At 33.9% G+C, this 20,818-nt stretch overlaps 1 protein-coding gene across 16 annotated transcripts in view; it reads left to right on the top strand.

Moving 5' to 3' along the window:
• sqa (spaghetti-squash activator) overlaps positions 1–20,818 on the top strand; it is a 145,505-nt gene that overhangs the window by 87,593 nt on the left and 37,094 nt on the right. The window lies entirely within an intron of this gene.

The following is a 20,818-nucleotide window of genomic DNA, read 5'->3' as shown; positions in this document are numbered from 1 at the left end:
TTTTTAATGAGTTTTTAGAGCACTATTTCTGGCCTACAATCGTGGATTTTTTAATGAATTTTTAAAGCTTATTTCTGGCCTACAGTCGTGGATTTTTTAATGAATATTTAGAGCACTATTTCTGGCCTACAGTCGTGGATTTTTGAATGAATTTTTAGAGCACTATTTCTGGCCTACAATCGTGGATTTTTTAATGAATTTTTAAAGCTTTATTTCTGGCCTACAGTCGTGGATTTTTTAATGAATATTTAGAGCACTATTTCTGGCCTACAGTCGTGGATTTTTTTAGTGAATTTTTAGAGCACTATTTCCGGCCTACAGTCGTGGACTTTTTAATTAATTTTTAGAGCACTATTTCTGGCCTACAGTCGTGGATTTTTTAATGAATTTTTAGATCACTATTTCTGGCCTACAGTCGTTGATTTTTTAATGAATTTTTAGAGCACTATTTCCAGCCTAAAGTCGTGGATTTTTCAATGCATTTTTAGAGCACTATTTCCGAATTTTTTAATGCATTTTTAATTTTATTTAAATTTAAAGTTGTTCACATTTTCTTTATATTTTTCTTACTACGTTTCATGATCAGAGGCCTTCTCAGTTATTATGAACCAGCAAAATATATATTTCTCTTTCTAATCACAAAATAATCTGTATCTTAATTTTTAAAAAAATTTTGGAGCACATTTCCGACCTACAGATGTGGATTTTTTTTAATAAAATCGCCTCATCAGCGGTGAAATTATTCCATATTCCACTTTTTAAAATCCGTGGTTTCAAGCCTTGAAAATCCCTCAAAATACCTCTTTATTCAATTTTAAAATTATTGAAACTGGGTTGCGTATAATTATTATTAATTCAGTACAATGTGGCGTATGCAATTTTTTACTACACACATTCATATTTATCATACTTCAAATTCTTTTATTTTAGTTTTTATTTCCTTTACTTTCTCACAGCTGTTGTTTTGTTTTTTATTATTTATAGTTGATATATATTTAGCTAGATATAAACCTCTTAGAATTCTTCATACATCTATATATGTATATATTTCTCTATAAATATATTGTGAAATACATACTAAAATAAATGTGTACGTCATTATTTAGCCTCAGGTGGTAGCCGTCATTGATATTTACTATGAGAAAATATTTACCGCATACCACAGACATAGGAAAGATGCAAGTGAAATATAAATACATGATATGTGAAGAGATGATTTGAGGTGGAGTGGTGCAAGGTCTGTATGCATAGCTCTTATATGCACTATAGATGGTAACAAATTTACAGCAAATGATATTTGCTCTCTTTTACAGCGTCATCATCAACATCATTCATGTATGAGGACACGTTCAATTTTCAATGAATAAAAAATGCTGTATACATATGTATACCCATATGTATAAAAGTGTGTTTGTCTGAAAGCATACCCCATCTACTACACACACACACACAATCTTAATAGAGTGCGTGCATAATGCAACCATGTGTAATACAAACAATGTTCAACACTATAGAAACATTGAACATTGTTTTTGTTTGCATGTTGCAACAACAAATTGAGTGCGTTAAAAACATACAAGGATACATTTTTTAGAAAAACTGTCGCCTGACCCCAAAACATTGTTATAGGTTAGGTGAAACGTTTAATTTATTTATGGAATATAAAACCAAAAGTTATGGAACCTTGGAAGTTGTTGTTTTGCTAAGAAATACAACCCAATTTCATTGTTAGATCACAAACTCTAAACAAATATCATACATATTTAAATGGACTCGAATCTCGAAAAAATTACACACCGATCAAAAATTTGTGTTTTTAAACGGTATTAGAATCGGGTTTAAATCTCGAATAACTATAACAGTGCTATAGACAGTAGGAAGCGTATAACTATGAAGCGTATGATTTTTAATATTAAATGCATTTTAAATACGCCCTACTTACAGCAATTTTTAATATATTTGTAGAATGAATTTTTAAGAGTAATTCAGCCATACATGTCTGCATAATTTAAATGAATTTTAAGAAAATTTTTTAAGCCCTACTGGCGCCTATAGGTATGAAATACGCCGCACATATTTTAGTATGTATTTAACAATATATTTATAGAGAAATATACATATACATATGTATGCAGAATTCTAAGAGGTTTACATCTCGCTAAATATATATCAACTATAAATAATACAAAAATAAACCAACAGCTGTGAGAAAGTAAAGGAAATAAAAACTAAAATAGAAGAATTTGAAGTATGATAAATATGAATGTGTGTAGTAGAAATTTGTTATACGCCTCATTTTACTGAATTAATAATAATTATACGCAACCCAGTTTCAATAATTTTAATATAGATTTAAAAGGCCTCTTGAGGGATTTTCAAGGCTTGAAACCACGGATTTCAAAAAAGGGGAATAGTGAATAATTTAACCGCTGCTGAGGTGGTTATCTTCTATTTCTCTAAAAATTCATTAAAAAATCCACGCTTGTAGGCCTAAAATATTTCTCTAAAAATTCATTAAAAAAATCCACGCTTGTAGACCTAAAATATTTCTCTAAAAATTCATTAAAAAATCCACGCTTGTAGACCTAAAATATTTCTCTAAAAATTCATTAAAAAATCCACGCTTGTAGGCCTAAAATATTTCTCTAAAAATTCATTAAAAAAATCCACGCTTGTAGACCTAAAATATTTCTCTAAAAATTCATTAAAAAATCCACGCTTGTAGACCTAAAATATTTCTCTAAAAATTCATTAAAAAATCAACGCTTGTAGACCTAAAATATTTCTCTAAAAATTCATTAAAAAATCCACGCTTGTAGGCCTAAAATATTTCTCTAAAAATTCATTAAAAAAATCCACGCTTGTAGACCTAAAATATTTCTCTAAAAATTCATTAAAAAATCCACGCTTGTAGACCTAAAATATTTCTCTAAAAATTCATTAAAAAATCCACGCTTGTAGACCTAAAATATTTCTCTAAAAATTCATTAAAAAATCCACGCTTGTAGACCTAAAATATTTCTCTAAAAATTCATTAAAAAATCCACGCTTGTAGGCCTAAAATATTTCTCTAAAAATTCATTAAAAAATCCACGCTTGTAGTCCTAAAATATTTCTCTAAAAATTCATTAAAAAATCCACGCTTGTAGTCCTAAAATATATCTCTAAAAATTCATTAAAAAATCCACGCTTGTAGTCCTAAAATATTTCTCTAAAAATTCATTAAAAAATCCACGCTGTAGTCCTAAAATATTTCTCTAAAAATTCATTAAAAAATCCACGCTTGTAGTCCTAAAATATTTCTCTAAAAATTCATTAAAAAATCCACGCTTGTAGTCCTAAAATATTTCTCTAAAAATTCATTAAAAAATCCACGCTTGTAGTCCTAAAATATTTCTCTAAAAATTCATTAAAAAATCCACGCTTGTAGGCCTAAATTATTTCTCTAAAAATTCATAAAAAATCCACGCTTGTAGGCCTAAATTATTTCTCTAAAAATTCATTAAAAAATCCACGCTTGTAGGCCTAAAATATTTTTTTAAAAATTAATTAAAAAATCCACGCTTGTAGGCCTAAAATATTTTTTAAAAAATTAATTAAAAAATCCACGCTTGTAGGCCTAAAATGTTTCTCTAAAAATTCATTAAAAAATCCACGCTTGTAGGCCTAAAATATTTTTTAAAAATTCATTAAAAAATCCACGCTTGTAGGCCTAAAATATTTTTTTAAAAATTCATTAAAAAATCCACGCTTGTAGGCCTAAAATATTTCTCTAAAAATTCATTTAAAAATTCACGCTTGTAGGCCTATGTTTCTCTAAAAATTCATTAAAAAATCCACGTTGTAGGCCTAAAATATTTCTCTAAAAATTCATTTAAAAATCCACGCTTGTAGGCCTAAAATATTTCTCTAAAAATTCATTAAAAAATCCACGCTTGTAGTCCTAAAATATTTCTCTAAAAATTCATTAAAAAATCCACGCTTGTAGTCCTAAAATATATCTCTAAAAATTCATTAAAAAATCCACGCTTGTAGTCCTAAAATATTTCTCTAAAAATTCATTAAAAAATCCACGCTGTAGTCCTAAAATATTTCTCTAAAAATTCATTAAAAAATCCACGCTTGTAGTCCTAAAATATTTCTCTAAAAATTCATTAAAAAATCCACGCTTGTAGTCCTAAAATATTTCTCTAAAAATTCATTAAAAAATCCACGCTTGTAGTCCTAAAATATTTCTCTAAAAATTCATTAAAAAATCCACGCTTGTAGGCCTAAATTATTTCTCTAAAAATTCATAAAAAATCCACGCTTGTAGGCCTAAATTATTTCTCTAAAAATTCATTAAAAAATCCACGCTTGTAGGCCTAAAATATTTTTTTAAAAATTAATTAAAAAATCCACGCTTGTAGGCCTAAAATATTTTTTAAAAAATTAATTAAAAAATCCACGCTTGTAGGCCTAAAATGTTTCTCTAAAAATTCATTAAAAAATCCACGCTTGTAGGCCTAAAATATTTTTTAAAAATTCATTAAAAAATCCACGCTTGTAGGCCTAAAATATTTTTTTAAAAATTCATTAAAAAATCCACGCTTGTAGGCCTAAAATATTTCTCTAAAAATTCATTTAAAAATTCACGCTTGTAGGCCTAAAATGTTTCTCTAAAAATTCATTAAAAAATCCACGTTGTAGGCCTAAAATATTTCTCTAAAAATTCATTTAAAAATCCACGCTTGTAGGCCTAAAATATTTCTCTAAAAATTCATTAAAAAATCCGCGCTTGTAGGCCTAAAATATTTCTCTAAAAATTCATTAAAAAAATCCACGCTTATAGGCCTTAAATATTTCTCTAAAAATTCGTTAAAAAATCCACGCCTGTGTGTTGGAAATAGTGCTGTAAAAGTTCATTAAAAAATCAACGGCTGCATTCAATCAAAACAAAATCAACAATGCATTAAAATATCCACGCTTCTAGATGTGAAATATTGCTTTAAAATTCATTAAAAATGCACGCCAACAGGCGTTAAATATTGATCTAAAAATTGATTAAAAAACACTTTAATTGGGCCTAGTAATAATTAAAAATCCAATTTCTTAGAAATTAAATATATTCCCATACAGATAAAACATATAAGCCTTAGTGGCTTTATAAATCGCACGCTCTATTGAACCCAAATACAAATTTATATCGATTTCACATCAATTAACCTCCTACATCCTTTTCATAAAAGGACAATACAATATTATATCAACACGTTCATTAGAACCGCTCATGCTTTTAACACATGGCCATACAATCAATGTTATATCTATGGCAATGGACACACTTTTCATGCGAACGATCATACACTTTCGGATGCTCCTCAACACGCCTATGACTATAAATTTTGCTCATTAACTAAAGTAATTTTGAAAAACTGAATTATTTTGCAAACCACAGCATTAGAATGACCGACCGACTGACCGACACGAAGCAACACATTCTGACACTAACGACATGATTGCGACAACATCATGTTTTGTGGACAAAGACATTAGTTTGTGACATCAGGACATCAGCAAACCCAATATTGTCAAAAGTCACGTTTATGGTCGTGGTCGTGTTCGATATGTTGTGTGATAAATAAGGAAGTTTTGAAAAGAGAAGAATTTGGTTGTGTGCAATTTTCAGTTTGTGGGTGTGAAGGTGTGGTAATTTGCAATAGGACTTATAAGTTATATTGTGCGTATAATTAATACAAATTAATGTATAACATTCATACGCTCCAATGGATTCATATTGTCAAAATGCTTTGGTGGCGTATGGCTGATGTCGATAATCATACGCCCCAAAGTTTCTAGAAATGTTTGCTTTGGATTGGCTTTCTGGGGCGATTTATTGAAAAAAAATGTTAGCTATCCTCTTTTCCAATCCACCTGAAAATCCCGAAAACGTATGCATTTGAATTTAATTGCTCATTTATGTCAACCAGCATTTGATTGAATAACGAAATGTCAGTGTTAATGGGACATTAGACACTAATTTTCAACTTAAAATCTATGTCAACAAAGGCAGGAAGGCGGGTGAAACGTCAACGTCAGTCGTTTTAAATTTCAAATTTATAGGAATTTAAGACAGACCTAAACTCAAGCTGGAAAATTCAACTAACCTTGTCCTTGTTTCCATAGTCATAGTGATAGAGAGAGCGAGAGTTGAGTTGCATAGAAGCCATATTTGCAAAGCAAATTGTCTTCTTGTCGTTTGAATAAACAAAGAAAAAAAGTACCAACTCACTGCAGTGTTTTGCCCAAACTGCATAAGTGTTGCATGAAGAACAAGAAGAAAAACAAAGAAACCCCCATGGTTTTATGCAAACATAGAGCAATTTTCCTTAACAGCCTAAAGGTATGTTCTAAATTGTATAGAATATTACAAAAAAAAAACACAGCCTAAATCTAGGCTATAGAATTGCATGAATGCAGTGGAATAATGCATTTTTCTTTCAATGAAAGCACGAAGGCACAAGAAGTGAATTTTGGAAAGGGCGGGGAGAGACAAATTGTATAGGTATCAGATAATAAAAGTAAATAAATCAAAATTGTGAATTCCTTGGGTTTTAAAGCCATGAAGGACAGAGTTCATTGTATCATCCACCATTTAAGTTTTACCAAAAAAATAAATGAGATTTTTTCATTTTCTTTTACTCAAATCCATTTGCCATTAAAAATATTTCCCATTAAACTGATATGTCTCGCACATCATATTTTTTCTTTAATTGGAAAATGTGTGCTGCAAACATAATCACTGCTCATTTTATGGGTGCATTCACGTCGTCTGTAAACTATAAAGTTCATTTTTCTTCTGCAGCAGTAACTGAAGAAGGAGTAGATTTCAACAAAGCCTTGAACAAATGTCAACATCAACTCACACAAAAGGATGTCATGTTACTACGTAAAGCTTCTTTCAACAAAACAGACAGTTTTTTATCATTTAAGAGTAAGCAGAGCAAGCAACTCATAAAAAGAAAAGAACAACATCATCAAGAACAACAAAGAAAGCATTTATAAAAATGGTATTTTTTTACAGAAATTAAATATCAAAAGCAGACAATATTCTATAATGGGAAATAATCATGGAGCATAGGTATGTCTGCGTCTTGAATAACCTCACAGGCGTGGAATGAAATTTGATCGTTATTGGAGTAGATTTTTTAATGATGTTTTAGAGCAATATTTCAGCCCTACAGGCGTGGATTTTTTAAAGAATTTGTAGAGCATTATTTCAGCCTTGCAGGCATGGATTTTTTAAAGAATTTTTAGAGCACTATTTCAGCCCTACAGTCGTGGATTTTTTTAAGAATTTTTAGAGCACTATTTTAGCCCTATAGGCTTGGATTTTTTTAAAGAATTTTTAAAGCTCTATTTCAGCCCTACAGGCGTGGATTTTTTAAAGAATTTTTAGAGCACTATTTCAGACCTACAGGCGTCGATTTTTTAAAGAATTTTTAGAGCACTATTTCAGCCCTACAGGCGTGGATTTTTTAAAGAATTTTTATAGCACTATTTCAGCCCTACAGGCGTGGATTTTTTAAAGAATTTTTAGAGCACTATTTCAGCCCTACAGGCGTGGATTTTTTTAAGAATTTTTAGAGCACTATTTCAGCCCTACAGGCGTTGATTTTTTAAAGAATTTTTACAGCACTATTTCAGCCCTACAGGCTTGGATTTTTTAAAGAATTTTTACAGCACTATTTCAGCCCTACAGGCGTGGATTTTTTAAAGAATTTTTACAGCACTATTTCAGCCCTACAGGCGTGGATTTTTTAAAGAATTTTTAGAGCACTATTTCAGCCCTACAGGCGTGGATTTTTTAAAGAATTTTTAGAGCACTCTTTCAGCCCTACAGGCTTGGATTTTTTAAAGAATTTTTAGAGCACTATTTCATCCCTACAACCGTGATTTTTTAAATGAATTTTTAGAGCACTATTTCAGCCCTACAGGTGTGGATTTTTTAAAGAACTTTTACAGCACTATTTCAGCCCTACAGGTGTGGATTTTTTAAAGAACTTTTACAGCACTATTTCAGCCCTACAGGCGTGGATTTTTTAAAGAATTTTTAGAGCACTATTTCAGCCCTACAGGCGTGGATTTTTTAAAGAATTTTTAGAGCACTATTTAAGCCCTACAGGCGTGGATTTTTTAAAGAATTTTTAGAGAACTATTTCAGCCCTACAGGCGTGGATTTTTTAAAGAATTTTTAGAGCACTATTTCAGCCCTACAGGCGTGGATTTTTTAAAGAATTTTTAGAGCACTATTTCAGCCCTACAGGCGTGGATTTTTTAAAGAATTTTTAGAGCACTATTTCAGCCCTACTGGCGTGGATTTTTTAAAGAATTTTTAGAACACTATTTCAGCCCTACAGGCGTGGATTTTTTAAAGAACTTTTACAGCACTATTTCAGCCCTACAGGCGTGGATTTTTTAAAGAATTTTTAGAGCACTATTTCAGCCCTACAGGCGTGGATTTTTTAAAGAATTTTTAGAGCACTATTTCAGCCCTACTGGCGTGGATTTTTTAAAGAATTTTTAGAACACTATTTCAGCCCTACAGGCGTGGATTTTTTAAAGAACTTTTACAGCACTATTTCAGCCCTACAGGCGTGGATTTTTTAAAGAATTTTTAGAGCACTATTTCAGCCCTACAGGCGTGGATTTTTTAAAGAATTTTTAGAGCACTATTTCAGCCCTACTGGCGTGGATTTTTTAAAGAATTTTTAGAACACTATTTCAGCCCTACAGGCGTGGATTTTTTAAAGAACTTTTACAGCACTATTTCAGCCCTACAGGTGTGGATTTTTTAAAGAACTTTTACAGCACTAGTTCAGCCCTACAGGTGTGGATTTTTTAAAGAACTTTTACAGCACTATTTCAGCCCTACAGGTGTGGATTTTTTAAAGAACTTTTACAGCACTATTTCAGCCCTACAGGCGTGGATTTTTTAAAGAATTTTTAGAGCACTATTTCAGCCCTACAGGCGTGGATTTTTTAAAGAATTTTTAGAGCACTATTTCAGCCTTACAGGCGTGGATTTTTTAAAGAATTTTTATAGCACTATTTCAGCCCTACAGGCGTGGATTTTTTAAAGAATTTTTAGAGCACTATTTCAGCCCTACAGGCGTGGATTTTTTAAAGAATTTTTAGAGCACTATTTCAGCCCTACAGGCGTGGATTTTTTAAAGAATTTTTAGAGCACTATTTCAGCCCTACAGGCGTGGATTTTTTAAAGAATTTTTAGAACACTATTTCAGCCCTACTGGCGTGGATTTTTTAAAGAATTTTTAGAACACTATTTCAGCCCTACAGGCGTGGATTTTTTAAAGAATTTTTAGAGCACTATTTCAGCCCTACAGGCGTGGATTTTTTAAAGAATTTTTAGAGCACTATTTCAGCCCTACAGGCGTGGATTTTTTAAAGAATTTTTAGAACACTATTTCAGCCCTACAGGCGTGGATTTTTTAAAGAATTTTTCGAGCACTTTTTCAGCCCTACAGGCATGGATTTTTTAAAGAATTTTTAGAACACTATTTCAGCCCTACAGGCGTGGATTTTTTAAAGAATTTTTAGAGCACTATTTCAGCCCTACAGGCGTGGATTTTTTAAAGAATTTTTAGAACACTATTTCAGCCCTACAGGCGTGGATTTTTTAAAGAAGTTTTAGAACACTATTTCAGCCCTACAGGCGTGGATTTTTTAAAGAATTTTTAGAGCACTATTTCAGCCCTACAGGCGTGGATTTTTTAAAGAATTTTTAGAACACTATTTCAGCCCTACAGGCGTGGATTTTTTAAAGAATTTTTAGAGCACTATTTCAGCCCTACAGGCGTGGATTTTTTAAAGAATTTTTAGAGCACTATTTCAGCCCTACAGGCGTGGATTTTTTAAAGAATTTTTAGAGCACTATTTCAGCCCTACAGGCGTGGATTTTTTAAAGAATTTTTAAAGAACTATTTCAGCCCTACAGGCGTGGATTTTTTAAAGAATTTTTAGAGCACTATTTCAGCCCTACAGGCGTGGATTTTTTAAAGAATTTTTAGAGCACTATTTCAGCCCTACTGGCGTGGATTTTTTAAAGAATTTTTAGAACACTATTTCAGCCCTACAGGCGTGGATTTTTTAAAGAACTTTTACAGCACTATTTCAGCCCTACAGGTGTGGATTTTTTAAAGAACTTTTACAGCACTATTTCAGCCCTACAGGTGTGGATTTTTTAAAGAACTTTTACAGCACTATTTCAGCCCTACAGGTGTGGATTTTTTAAAGAACTTTTACAGCACTATTTCAGCCCTACAGGCGTGGATTTTTTAAAGAATTTTTAGAGCACTATTTCAGCCCTACAGGCGTGGATTTTTTAAAGAATTTTTAGAGCACTATTTCAGCCTTACAGGCGTGGATTTTTTAAAGAATTTTTATAGCACTATTTCAGCCCTACAGGCGTGGATTTTTTAAAGAATTTTTAGAGCACTATTTCAGCCCTACAGGCGTGGATTTTTTAAAGAATTTTTAGAGCACTATTTCAGCCCTACAGGCGTGGATTTTTTAAAGAATTTTTAGAGCACTATTTCAGCCCTACAGGCGTGGATTTTTTAAAGAATTTTTAGAACACTATTTCAGCCCTACTGGCGTGGATTTTTTAAAGAATTTTTAGAACACTATTTCAGCCCTACAGGCGTGGATTTTTTAAAGAATTTTTAGAGCACTATTTCAGCCCTACAGGCGTGGATTTTTTAAAGAATTTTTAGAGCACTATTTCAGCCCTACAGGCGTGGATTTTTTAAAGAATTTTTAGAACACTATTTCAGCCCTACAGGCGTGGATTTTTTAAAGAATTTTTCGAGCACTTTTTCAGCCCTACAGGCATGGATTTTTTAAAGAATTTTTAGAACACTATTTCAGCCCTACAGGCGTGGATTTTTTAAAGAATTTTTAGAGCACTATTTCAGCCCTACAGGCGTGGATTTTTTAAAGAATTTTTAGAACACTATTTCAGCCCTACAGGCGTGGATTTTTTAAAGAATTTTTAGAACATTATTTCAGCCCTACAGGCGTGGATTTTTTAAAGAATTTTTAGAGCACTATTTCAGCCCTACAGGCGTGGATTTTTTAAAGAATTTTTAGAACACTATTTCAGCCCTACAGGCGTGGATTTTTTAAAGAATTTTTAGAGCACTATTTCAGCCCTACAGGCGTGGATTTTTTAAAGAATTTTTAGAACACTATTTCAGCCCTACAGGCGTGGATTTTTTAAAGAATTTTTAGAGCACTATTTCAGCCCTACAGGCGTGGATTTTTTAAAGAATTTTTAGAACACTATTTCAGCCCTACAGGCGTGGATTTTTTAAAGAATTTTTAAAGAACTATTTCAGCCCTACAGGCGTGGATTTTTTAAAGAATTTTTAAAGAACTATTTCAGCCCTACAGGCGTGGATTTTTTAAAGAATTTTTAGAGCACTATTTCAGCCCTACAGGCGTGGATTTTTTAAAGAATTTTTAGAGCACTATTTCAGCCCTACAGGCGTGGATTTTTTAAAGAATTTTTAGAGCACTATTTCAGCCCTACAGGCGTGGATTTTTTAAAGAATTTTTAGAGCACTATTTCAGCCCTACAGGCGTGGATTTTTTAAAGAATTTTTAGAGCACTATTTCAGCCCTACAGGCGTGGATTTTTTAAAGAATTTTTAGAGCACTATTTCAGCCCTACAGGCGTGGATTTTTTAAAGAATTTTTAAAGAACTATTTCAGCCCTACAGGCGTGGATTTTTTAAAGAATTTTTAGAGCACTATTTCAGCCCTACAGGCGGGGATTTTTTAAAAAAATTTTAGAGCACTATTTCAGCCTTACAGGCGTGGATTTTTTAAAAAAATTTTAGAGCACTATTTCAGCCCTACAGGCGTGGAATTTTTAAAGAATTTTTAGAGCACTATTTCAGCCCTACAGGCGTGGAATTTTTAAAGAATTTTTAGAGCACTATTTCAGCCCTACAGGCGTGGATTTTTGATGAATTTTTAGAGCACTATTTCAGCCCTACAGGCGTGGATTTTTGATGAATTTTTAGAGCACTATTTCAGCCCTACAGGCGTGGATTTTTGATGAATTTTTAGAGCACTATTTCAGCCCTACAGGCGTGGATTTTTGATGAATTTTTAGAGCACTATTTCAGCCCTACAGGCGTGGATTTTTGATGAATTTTTAGAGCACTATTTCAGCCCTACAGGCGTGGATTTTTGATGAATTTTATCTCCAGTTTTATTGGATTGCCACTTCATTAGAATTGTCATCACATTTTTGATTTTTTTTTCTTTTCTTAGTCGAGAATCATTATCCAAATAGGTTTCCCTTAGCCATTATTAGATGGCCAACCAATACAAGCAACAACAATAAAAAGCATATTCTTACATTTCTAATCAGTCTAAGTGCAATCACATCAAAAATCACATATTTTTGCTTGTGGTGCTGATAAGCCCCCTAGCTAACCGACCAGCCAAAATTCGAAAAACCCCAAACTAAAACATCTATCCAAAGAAAACAAAAATGCTATCCCCACAAAGCCTCGAAAATACCATATGAACAGCTCCAAAAACAACAAAATATATAAAACCATGATTGAATGTGTCGAAATGTGAAAGAGATTGTTTTTATACAAAACATAGCATCCATGTGAGCTACACCAGCCTGATGCTGATGCTCTCAAATAGCGACAGTATTCAAAAGGATAGTTTTATAAAAGCCAACAAAAGCTTCTAATGGCTATAGGAGTAGCGGTGGAGGGGAACGGCGCTGGTCTTAAACCCAACACACAGGCTAAATGCTATGTGAATTGTTAACGTGTTGGTAAAACGTTGGCTAGTTCCCCGACAAAACAAAAACCCGGGACCGGAAATTCACATAAACGACCATGAAAACAAAAAGATCAAATGCATAGAGAGAGGAAAAACAACAAAAACTACATACTCTCTGGCAAGTGAATGTGAAAATATTTGGGTTATGCTTTCAGAAATAGTTTGAATAGCCTTATGGGGATGTATTAAGGGGGGTTGGAGGAGAAACATTCGTAATTTCAATGCCTATAAGTTTTATTCATAAAATAAATGAAATATTCGTTGCGTATAAGTATTATCCCACATAAATAATTATACGCCTACTGTTATTTCAATTATGTAATATTAATAATATGTATACGCCCTGAGGTATCATATGTCAATAAGTTTACAACGAATTGTTTTTAATTGAACACCACTTCCCATTATTTTTATTTACTAATTATTTCATCTATGTGCTCTATTGTTTTTTTCTCCCCACCCTAATATACATTTACATGACTGGACATATGTTGGATTAAAGAATGAAAAACAGATGATGTTTTGAAAAACTTCACTCTTTCAATAGACCTCCGGGCAAGTTAAACAAACTGTGCCGAATGGAAACAAAAAAACCAACGCCAAAGGATTATGTCTATGATGTTAGTCAAAACTAAAGTGTGATTACACGCACACACACAGACACACATGAACCAAATATGAAGATCCCTTTTTATGCTATTTTAACTTTTAGTTGACTGAAAAAATATTAAAGTATTGCACAGAAGGGGGGAGAAGTGCCCAATTGACATAATTCTAAAAGGGATTAATTTCAAAATAAAATAAAAGGAATTACATATAAGTTTGAGGAATAAAATAAATTTATTTAATTACTTTGTAGTAATAATTTTTACGTCAAATAAAATTGTCGAGATTAACATTTGCTATAAAAGCTGTTGTGGAAGCAGGTTTCAAACACTATTTTCTATAGAAAAAGTTGTGGAATACATTAATTTCTATAGGAAATATAGAAGAACCCTATAAAAATATAGAAAATGTAGTGGAGCCCTATATTTTTATGGAAAATATTTTTTACACCAATATTTGCTTTTGAAAATGTTGTGGAACCCAATATTTTCATTAGAAAATATTGTGGAACGCAATATTTTCTATTGAAAATACGGTGGAAACCCAATATTTTCTATTGAATATATTGTGGAACCCAATATTTTCTATTGAAAATATTGTGGAACCCAATATTTTCTATTGAAAATATTGTGGAACCCAATTGAAAATATTGTGGAACCCAATATTTTCTATTGAAAATATTGCGGAGCACAATATTTTCTATTGAATATATTGTGGAACCCAATGTTTTCTTTTGAAAATATTGTGGAACCCAATATTTTCTATTGAAAATATTGTGGAACCCAAAATTTTCTATTGAAAATATTGTGGAACCCAATATTTTCTATTGAATATATTGTGGAACCCAATGTTTTCTTTTGAAAATATTGTGGAACCCAATATTTTCTATTGAAAATATTGTGGAACCCAAAATTTTCTATTGAAAATATTGTGGAACCCAAAATTTTCTATTGAAAATATTGTGGAACCCAAGTTTTTTCATAGAAACCCGTGTGGATCCCACGTTTCATTAAAGAAAATCTTGTGGAACCTAAGTTTTTCTATAGAAAATTTTGTGGAACCCAAGTTTTTCTGTAGAAAATATTGTGGAACCCAAGTTTTTCTATAGAAAATCTTGTGGAACCCAAGTTTTTTCATAGAAACCTTTTGGATCCCAAGTTTTTCTATAGAAAATCTTGTGGAACCAAAGTTTTTTTCATAGAAACCCTTATGGATCCCAAGTTTTTCTATAGAAAATCTTCTGGAACCCAATTACTATGAAGGTTTCCTCACGGAAACCTCTATTCAGCCAGGCTGAATTAGAGATTTCCTATGGAAATCTCTATTCAGCCAGGCTGAAATACAGATTTCCTATGGAAATCTCTATTCAGCCAGGCTGAAATACAGATTTCCTATGGAAATCTCTACTCAGCCAGGCTGAATATCGGATTTCATATGGAAACCTCTATTCAGCCAGGCTGAATAGCGGATTTCCTATGGAAACCTCTATTCAGCCAGGCTGAATTACAGATTTCCTTTCCTATGGAAACCTCTACTCAGCCAGGCTGAATATCGGATTTCATATGGAAACCTCTATTCAGCCAGGCTGAATAGCGGATTTCCTATGGAAACCTCTATTCAGCCAGGCTGAATAGCGGATTTCCTATGGAAACCTCTATTTAGCCAGGCTGAATAGCGGATTTCCTATGGAAACCTCTATTCAGCCAGGCTGAATAGCGGTTTTCCTATGGAAACCTCTATTCAGCCAGGCTGAATAGCGGAATTCCTATGGAAACCTCTATTCAGCCAGGCTGAATAGCGGAATTCCTATGGAAACCTCTATTCAGCCAGGCTGAATAGCGGATTTCCTATGGAAACCTCTATTCAGCCAGGCTGAATAGCGGATTTCCTATGGAAACCTCTATTCAGCCAGGCTGAATAGCGGATTTCCTATGGAAACCTCTATTCAGCCAGGCTGAATAGCGGATTTCCTATGGAAACCTCTATTCAGCCAGGCTGAATAGCGGATTTCCTATGGAAACCTCTATTCAGCCAGGCTGAATAGCGGATTTCCTATGGAAACCTCTATTCAACCAGGCTGAATAGCGGATTTCCTATGGAAACCTCTATTCAACCAGGCTGAATAGCGGAAACCTCTATTCAGCCAGGCTGAATTATAGATTTCCTATGGAAATCTCTATTCAGCCAGGCTGAATTACAGATTTCCTATGGAAACCTCTATTCAGCCAGGCTGAATTAGAGATTTCCTATGGAAACCTCTATTCAGCCAGGCTGAATTAGAGATTTCCTATGGAAACCTCTATTCAGCCAGGCTGAATTAGAGATTTCCTATGGAAACCTCTATTCAGCCAGGCTGAATTAGAGATTTCCTATGGAAACCTCTATTCAGCCAGGCTGAATTAGAGATTTCCTATGGAAACCTCTATTCAGCCAGGCTGAATAGCGGATTTCCAATGGAAACCTCTATTCAGCCAGGCTGAATTGCGGATTTCCTATGGAATCCTCTATTCAGCCAGGCTGAATTGCAGATTTCTTATGGAAACCTCTATTCAGCCAAGCTGAATTGCTTATTTCCTATGGAAATCTCTATTCAGCCAGGCTGAATTACAGATTTCCTATGGAAATCTCTATTCAGTCAGGATGAATTGCTGATGTCCTATGGAAACCTTATTTAAAATATTTTTTTATATTATTATATAAAAAATATTTATCTTTAATATACAATTTTATCTTTACTTTGCTAATTATTGTCGACAACTATAACAGTTCCCAAATTTATTACAAAATACACATGTATGTATGTGTGTATCGCTAAATGCCCGCATTACAACAAATAGCCATTGAATTGTCACATCAAATTTGCTTTGCCGGCAGTAGAGAAGAGCACCGCCACTTTACAACCGAAATAATCGATGCATAAAAATAAAAGCAGACAAACAATTTCATTTATTTTTGTGTCGTATATTTTACTTTGCCGTTCATTTACTTAAGTGTCAATGTCAAGTTTATGTGGTCGCTCGCTTGTGTTAGTCAACAACAAGTTGTCGAAAAAAGAGAGAACAGAAGATAATGGGGTAGAATGCAACGTACAAGTGTTATTTTTTATTTTCATAAGAGATTATTTTTTATGCAAAATAAATTAGTGATGAAGAGGTTTATGGGAGATTATACAAGAGGAGGGGGAGGGGTTTAGCAATCGCTAGAAATGTCCTGAGGGCATACGACGTTAGCAGTCAGTTAGGAAAGAGTTTATTTTCCCATCAATATTTATGAGAACTTTTAATTTCTATTAATTTGCAAAAATCTCAGAGGCGTATTAGTAATATTATTTAAATAGTGCCATTCAAGGCGTATGAGTGATGGTATTTAAACATATTACTTATACGCCACTGAAATTTTTTCTTGGCTTAAAAAATAAATCAACTTCAATGTCATTCTTCCGAAATAAAATTAAAAATATTTCTTAAAGTGATCCCATCCCATCCACCCTATTAAACTATTTCTTTGTTTTTCGTACACCACAAACGGGACACAACATTTCTCTACACAATATTTAAATGTTTGCATGCCCGACATACTTACATATATGTTTGTTTGCATATTTGTCCCATCTATAAACCACTAGAAAAGTAAATCGCACGTTTTTCTTACTCTGCTTCAATTTTTGGCTGACGCATTAAGCCTCATTTCATTTTCGGATTTATTTTCTTTTATTTGCTGGTCATTCAGTAATTTACAGAGTTCCTCTTCTCTTCCTACCGATCCCAATATTGATGCCGAAATTCTTTAGTCAATATCAATGCCAACAATAAACAACAGATAAACCGACAAACAGACAGACAACCGGACATACAAACAAAAAACCCAACAACCACCATGCATGGCTATTGCCCGCCGCCCAATGACAATAGGAAAAATCTTGTTCTGGCAGCGATAACATTTGGATAAGAGCCCAAAATAATGATGACAAAAATAGCCAGCATTTTGTACTCGGGCTATTAGATACGCAAATTTATATTGAAATCTCAGTACAAAATAATACAAATGTCTTTGTGGTAATGGTTCGTAGAGGAGAAGAGATAAGAAACAAAGAAATAACAAACAAGAGTATAATTGATGGAATGAAAACAAAACAAATGAATGGGGAAAGATCAGGGTAAATGGGCTAGGAAATAGTAACGGGAATATGGAGGACATTTCAAATAATTTTCGATAATTTTTATGGCACTAAATTAGGCAATAAATGTCAATCAAGGGAAGCGGGGCCATTTCCTATAGAAGAAAAATCCTATTTAGCCAGGCTAAATAGGAGCTTACCTATGGTAAACTCTATTTAGCCAGGCTAAATAGAAGCTTACCTATGGTAAACTCTATTTAGCCAGGCTAAATAGGAGCTTACCTATGGTAAACTCTATTTAGCAAGGCTAAATAGGAGCTTACCTATGGTAAACTCTATTTAGCCAGGCTAAATAGGAGCTTACCTATGGTAAACTCTATTTAGCCAGGCTACATAGGAGCTTATCTATGGTAAACTCTATTTAGCCAGGCTAAATAGGAGCTTACCTATGGTAAACTCTATTTAGCCAGGCTAAATAGGAGCTTACCTATGGTAAACTCTATTTAGCCAGGCTAAATAGGAGCTTACCTATGGTAAACTCTATTTAGCCAGGCTAAATAGGAGCTTACCTATGGTAAACTCTATTTAGCCAGGCTAAATAGGAGCTTACCTATGGTAAACTCTATTTAGCCAGGCTAAATAGGAGCTTACCTATGGTAAACTCTATTTAGCCAGGCTAAATAGGAGCTTACCTATGGTAAACTCTATTTAGCCAGGCTAAATAGGAGCCTACCTATGGTAAACTCTATTTAGCCAGGCTAAATAGGAGCCTAACTATGGTAAACTCTATTTAGCCAGGCTAAATAGGAGCCTAACTATGGTAAACTCTATTTAGCCAGGCAAAATAGAAGCTTGCCTATGGTAAAATTTTATTAGCCAGGCTAAATTGAAGTTTACCTATGGTAAACTCTATTCAGCCAGGCTGAATTGAAGTTTACCTATGGTAAACTCTATTCAGCCAGGCTGAATTGAAGTTTACCTATGGTAAACTCTATTCAGCCAGGCTGAATTGAAGTTTACCTATGGTAAACTCTATTCAGCCAGGCTGAATAGAGTTTACCTTTGGCTGAATAGAGTTTACCTTAGGTAAACTTCAATTCAGCCTGGCTGAATAGAGTTTACCATTGGTAAACTTCAATTTAGCCTGGCTAATAAGATTTTACCATAGGCAAGCATCTATTTTGCCTGGCTAAATAGAGTTTACCATAGTTAGGCTCCTATTTAGCCTGGCTAAATAGAGTTTACCATAGGTAGGCTCCTATTTAGCCTGGCTAAATAGAGTTTACCATAGTTAGGCTCCTATTTAGCCTGGCTAAATAGAGTTTACCATAGGTAGCCTCCTATTTAGCCTGGCTAAATAGAGTTTACCATAGGCTAAATAGGAGCTTACCTACGGTAAACTCTATTTAGCCAGGCTAAATAGGAGCTTACCTATGGTAAACTCTATTTAGCCAGGCTAAATAGGAGCCTACCTATGGTAAACTCTATTTAGCCAGGCTAAATAGGAGCTTACCTATGGTAAACTCTATTTAGCCAGGCTAAATAGGAGCCTACCTATGGTAAACTCTATTTAGCCAGGCTAAATAGGAGCCTAACTATGGTAAACACTATTTAGCCAGGCTAAATAGGAGCCTACCTATGGTAAACTCTATTTAGCCAGGCTAAATAGGAGCCTAACTATGGTAAACTCTATTTAGCCAGGCAAAATAGAAGCTTGCCTATGGTAAAATCTTATTAACCAGGCTGAATTGAAGTTTACCTATGGTAAACTCTATTCAGCCAGGCTGAATTGAAGTTTACCTATGGTAAACTCTATTCAGCCAGGCTGAATTGAAGTTTACCTATGGTAAACTCTATTCAGCCAGGCTGAATTGAAGTTTACCTATGGTAAACTCTATTCAGCCAGGCTGAATTGAAGTTTACCTATGGTAAACTCTATTCAGCCAGGCTGAATTAAAGTTTATCTTTGGAAATCTCTATTCAGCCAGGCTGAATTGAAGTTTACCTATGGAAACCTCTATTCAGCCAGACTGAATTGAAGTTTACCTACGGAAACCTCTATTCAGCCAGACTGAATTGAAGTTTACCTACGGAAACCTCTATTCAGCCAGGCTGACTTGAAGTTTACCTATGGAAACCTCTATTCAGCCAGGTTGAATTGAAATTTACCTATGGAAACCTCTATTCAGCCACGATGAAATGAAGTTTTCCTATGGAAACCTCTATTCAGCCAGGCTGAATTGAAGTTTACCTATGGAAACTTCTATTCAGCCAGGCTAAATTGTAGCTTACCTATGGAAACCTCTATTCAGCCAGGCTGAATTGAAGTTTACCTATGGAAACCTCTATTCAGCCAGACTGAATTGAAGTTTACCTATGGTAAACTTTATTCAGCCTATGGTAAACTCTATTCAGCCAGGCTGAATTGAAGTTTACCTATGGAAACCTCTATTCAGCCAGGCTGAATTGAAGTTTACCTATGGAAACCTCTATTCAGCCACGATGAAATGAAGTTTTCCTATGGAAACCTCTATTCAGCCAGGCTGAATTGAAGTTTACCTATGGAAACCTCTATTCAGCCAGGCTGAATTGAAGTTTACCTATGGAAACCTCTATTCAGCCAGGCTGAATTGAAGTTTACCTATGGAAACCTCTATTCAGCCAGGCTGAATTGAAGTTTACCTATGGAAACCTCTATTCAGCCAGGCTGAATTGAAGTTTACCTATGGAAACCTCTATTCAGCCAGGCTGAATTGAAGTTTACCTATGGAAACCTCTATTCAGCCAGGCTGAATTGAAGTTTACCTATGGAAACCTCTATTCAGCCAGGCTGAATTGAAGTTTACCTATGGAAACCTCTATTCAGCCAGGCTGAATTGAAGTTTACCTATGGAAACCTCTATTCAGCCAGGCTGAATTGAAGTTTACCTATGGAAACCTCTATTCAGCCAGGCTGAATTGAAGTTTACCTATGGAAACCTCTATTCAGCCAGGCTGAATTGATGTTTACCTATGAAAACCTCTATTCAGCCTATGGTAAACTCTATTCAGCCAGGCTGAATTGAAGTTTACCTATGGAAACCTCTATTCAGCCAGGCTGAATTGAAGTTTACCTATGGAAACCTCTATTCAGCCAGGCTGAATTGAAGTTTACCTATGGAAACCTCTATTCAGCCAGGCTGAATTGAAGTTTACCTATGGAAACCTCTATTCAGCCAGGCT

Source organism: Musca autumnalis, unplaced genomic scaffold (genome assembly GCF_047663935.1).
Source record: "Musca autumnalis isolate F117 unplaced genomic scaffold, ASM4766393v1 scaffold_5, whole genome shotgun sequence".
In the NCBI taxonomy this organism is placed as follows: domain Eukaryota; kingdom Metazoa; phylum Arthropoda; class Insecta; order Diptera; family Muscidae; genus Musca; species Musca autumnalis.
This window is presented reverse-complemented; position numbering and strand designations above follow the sequence as displayed.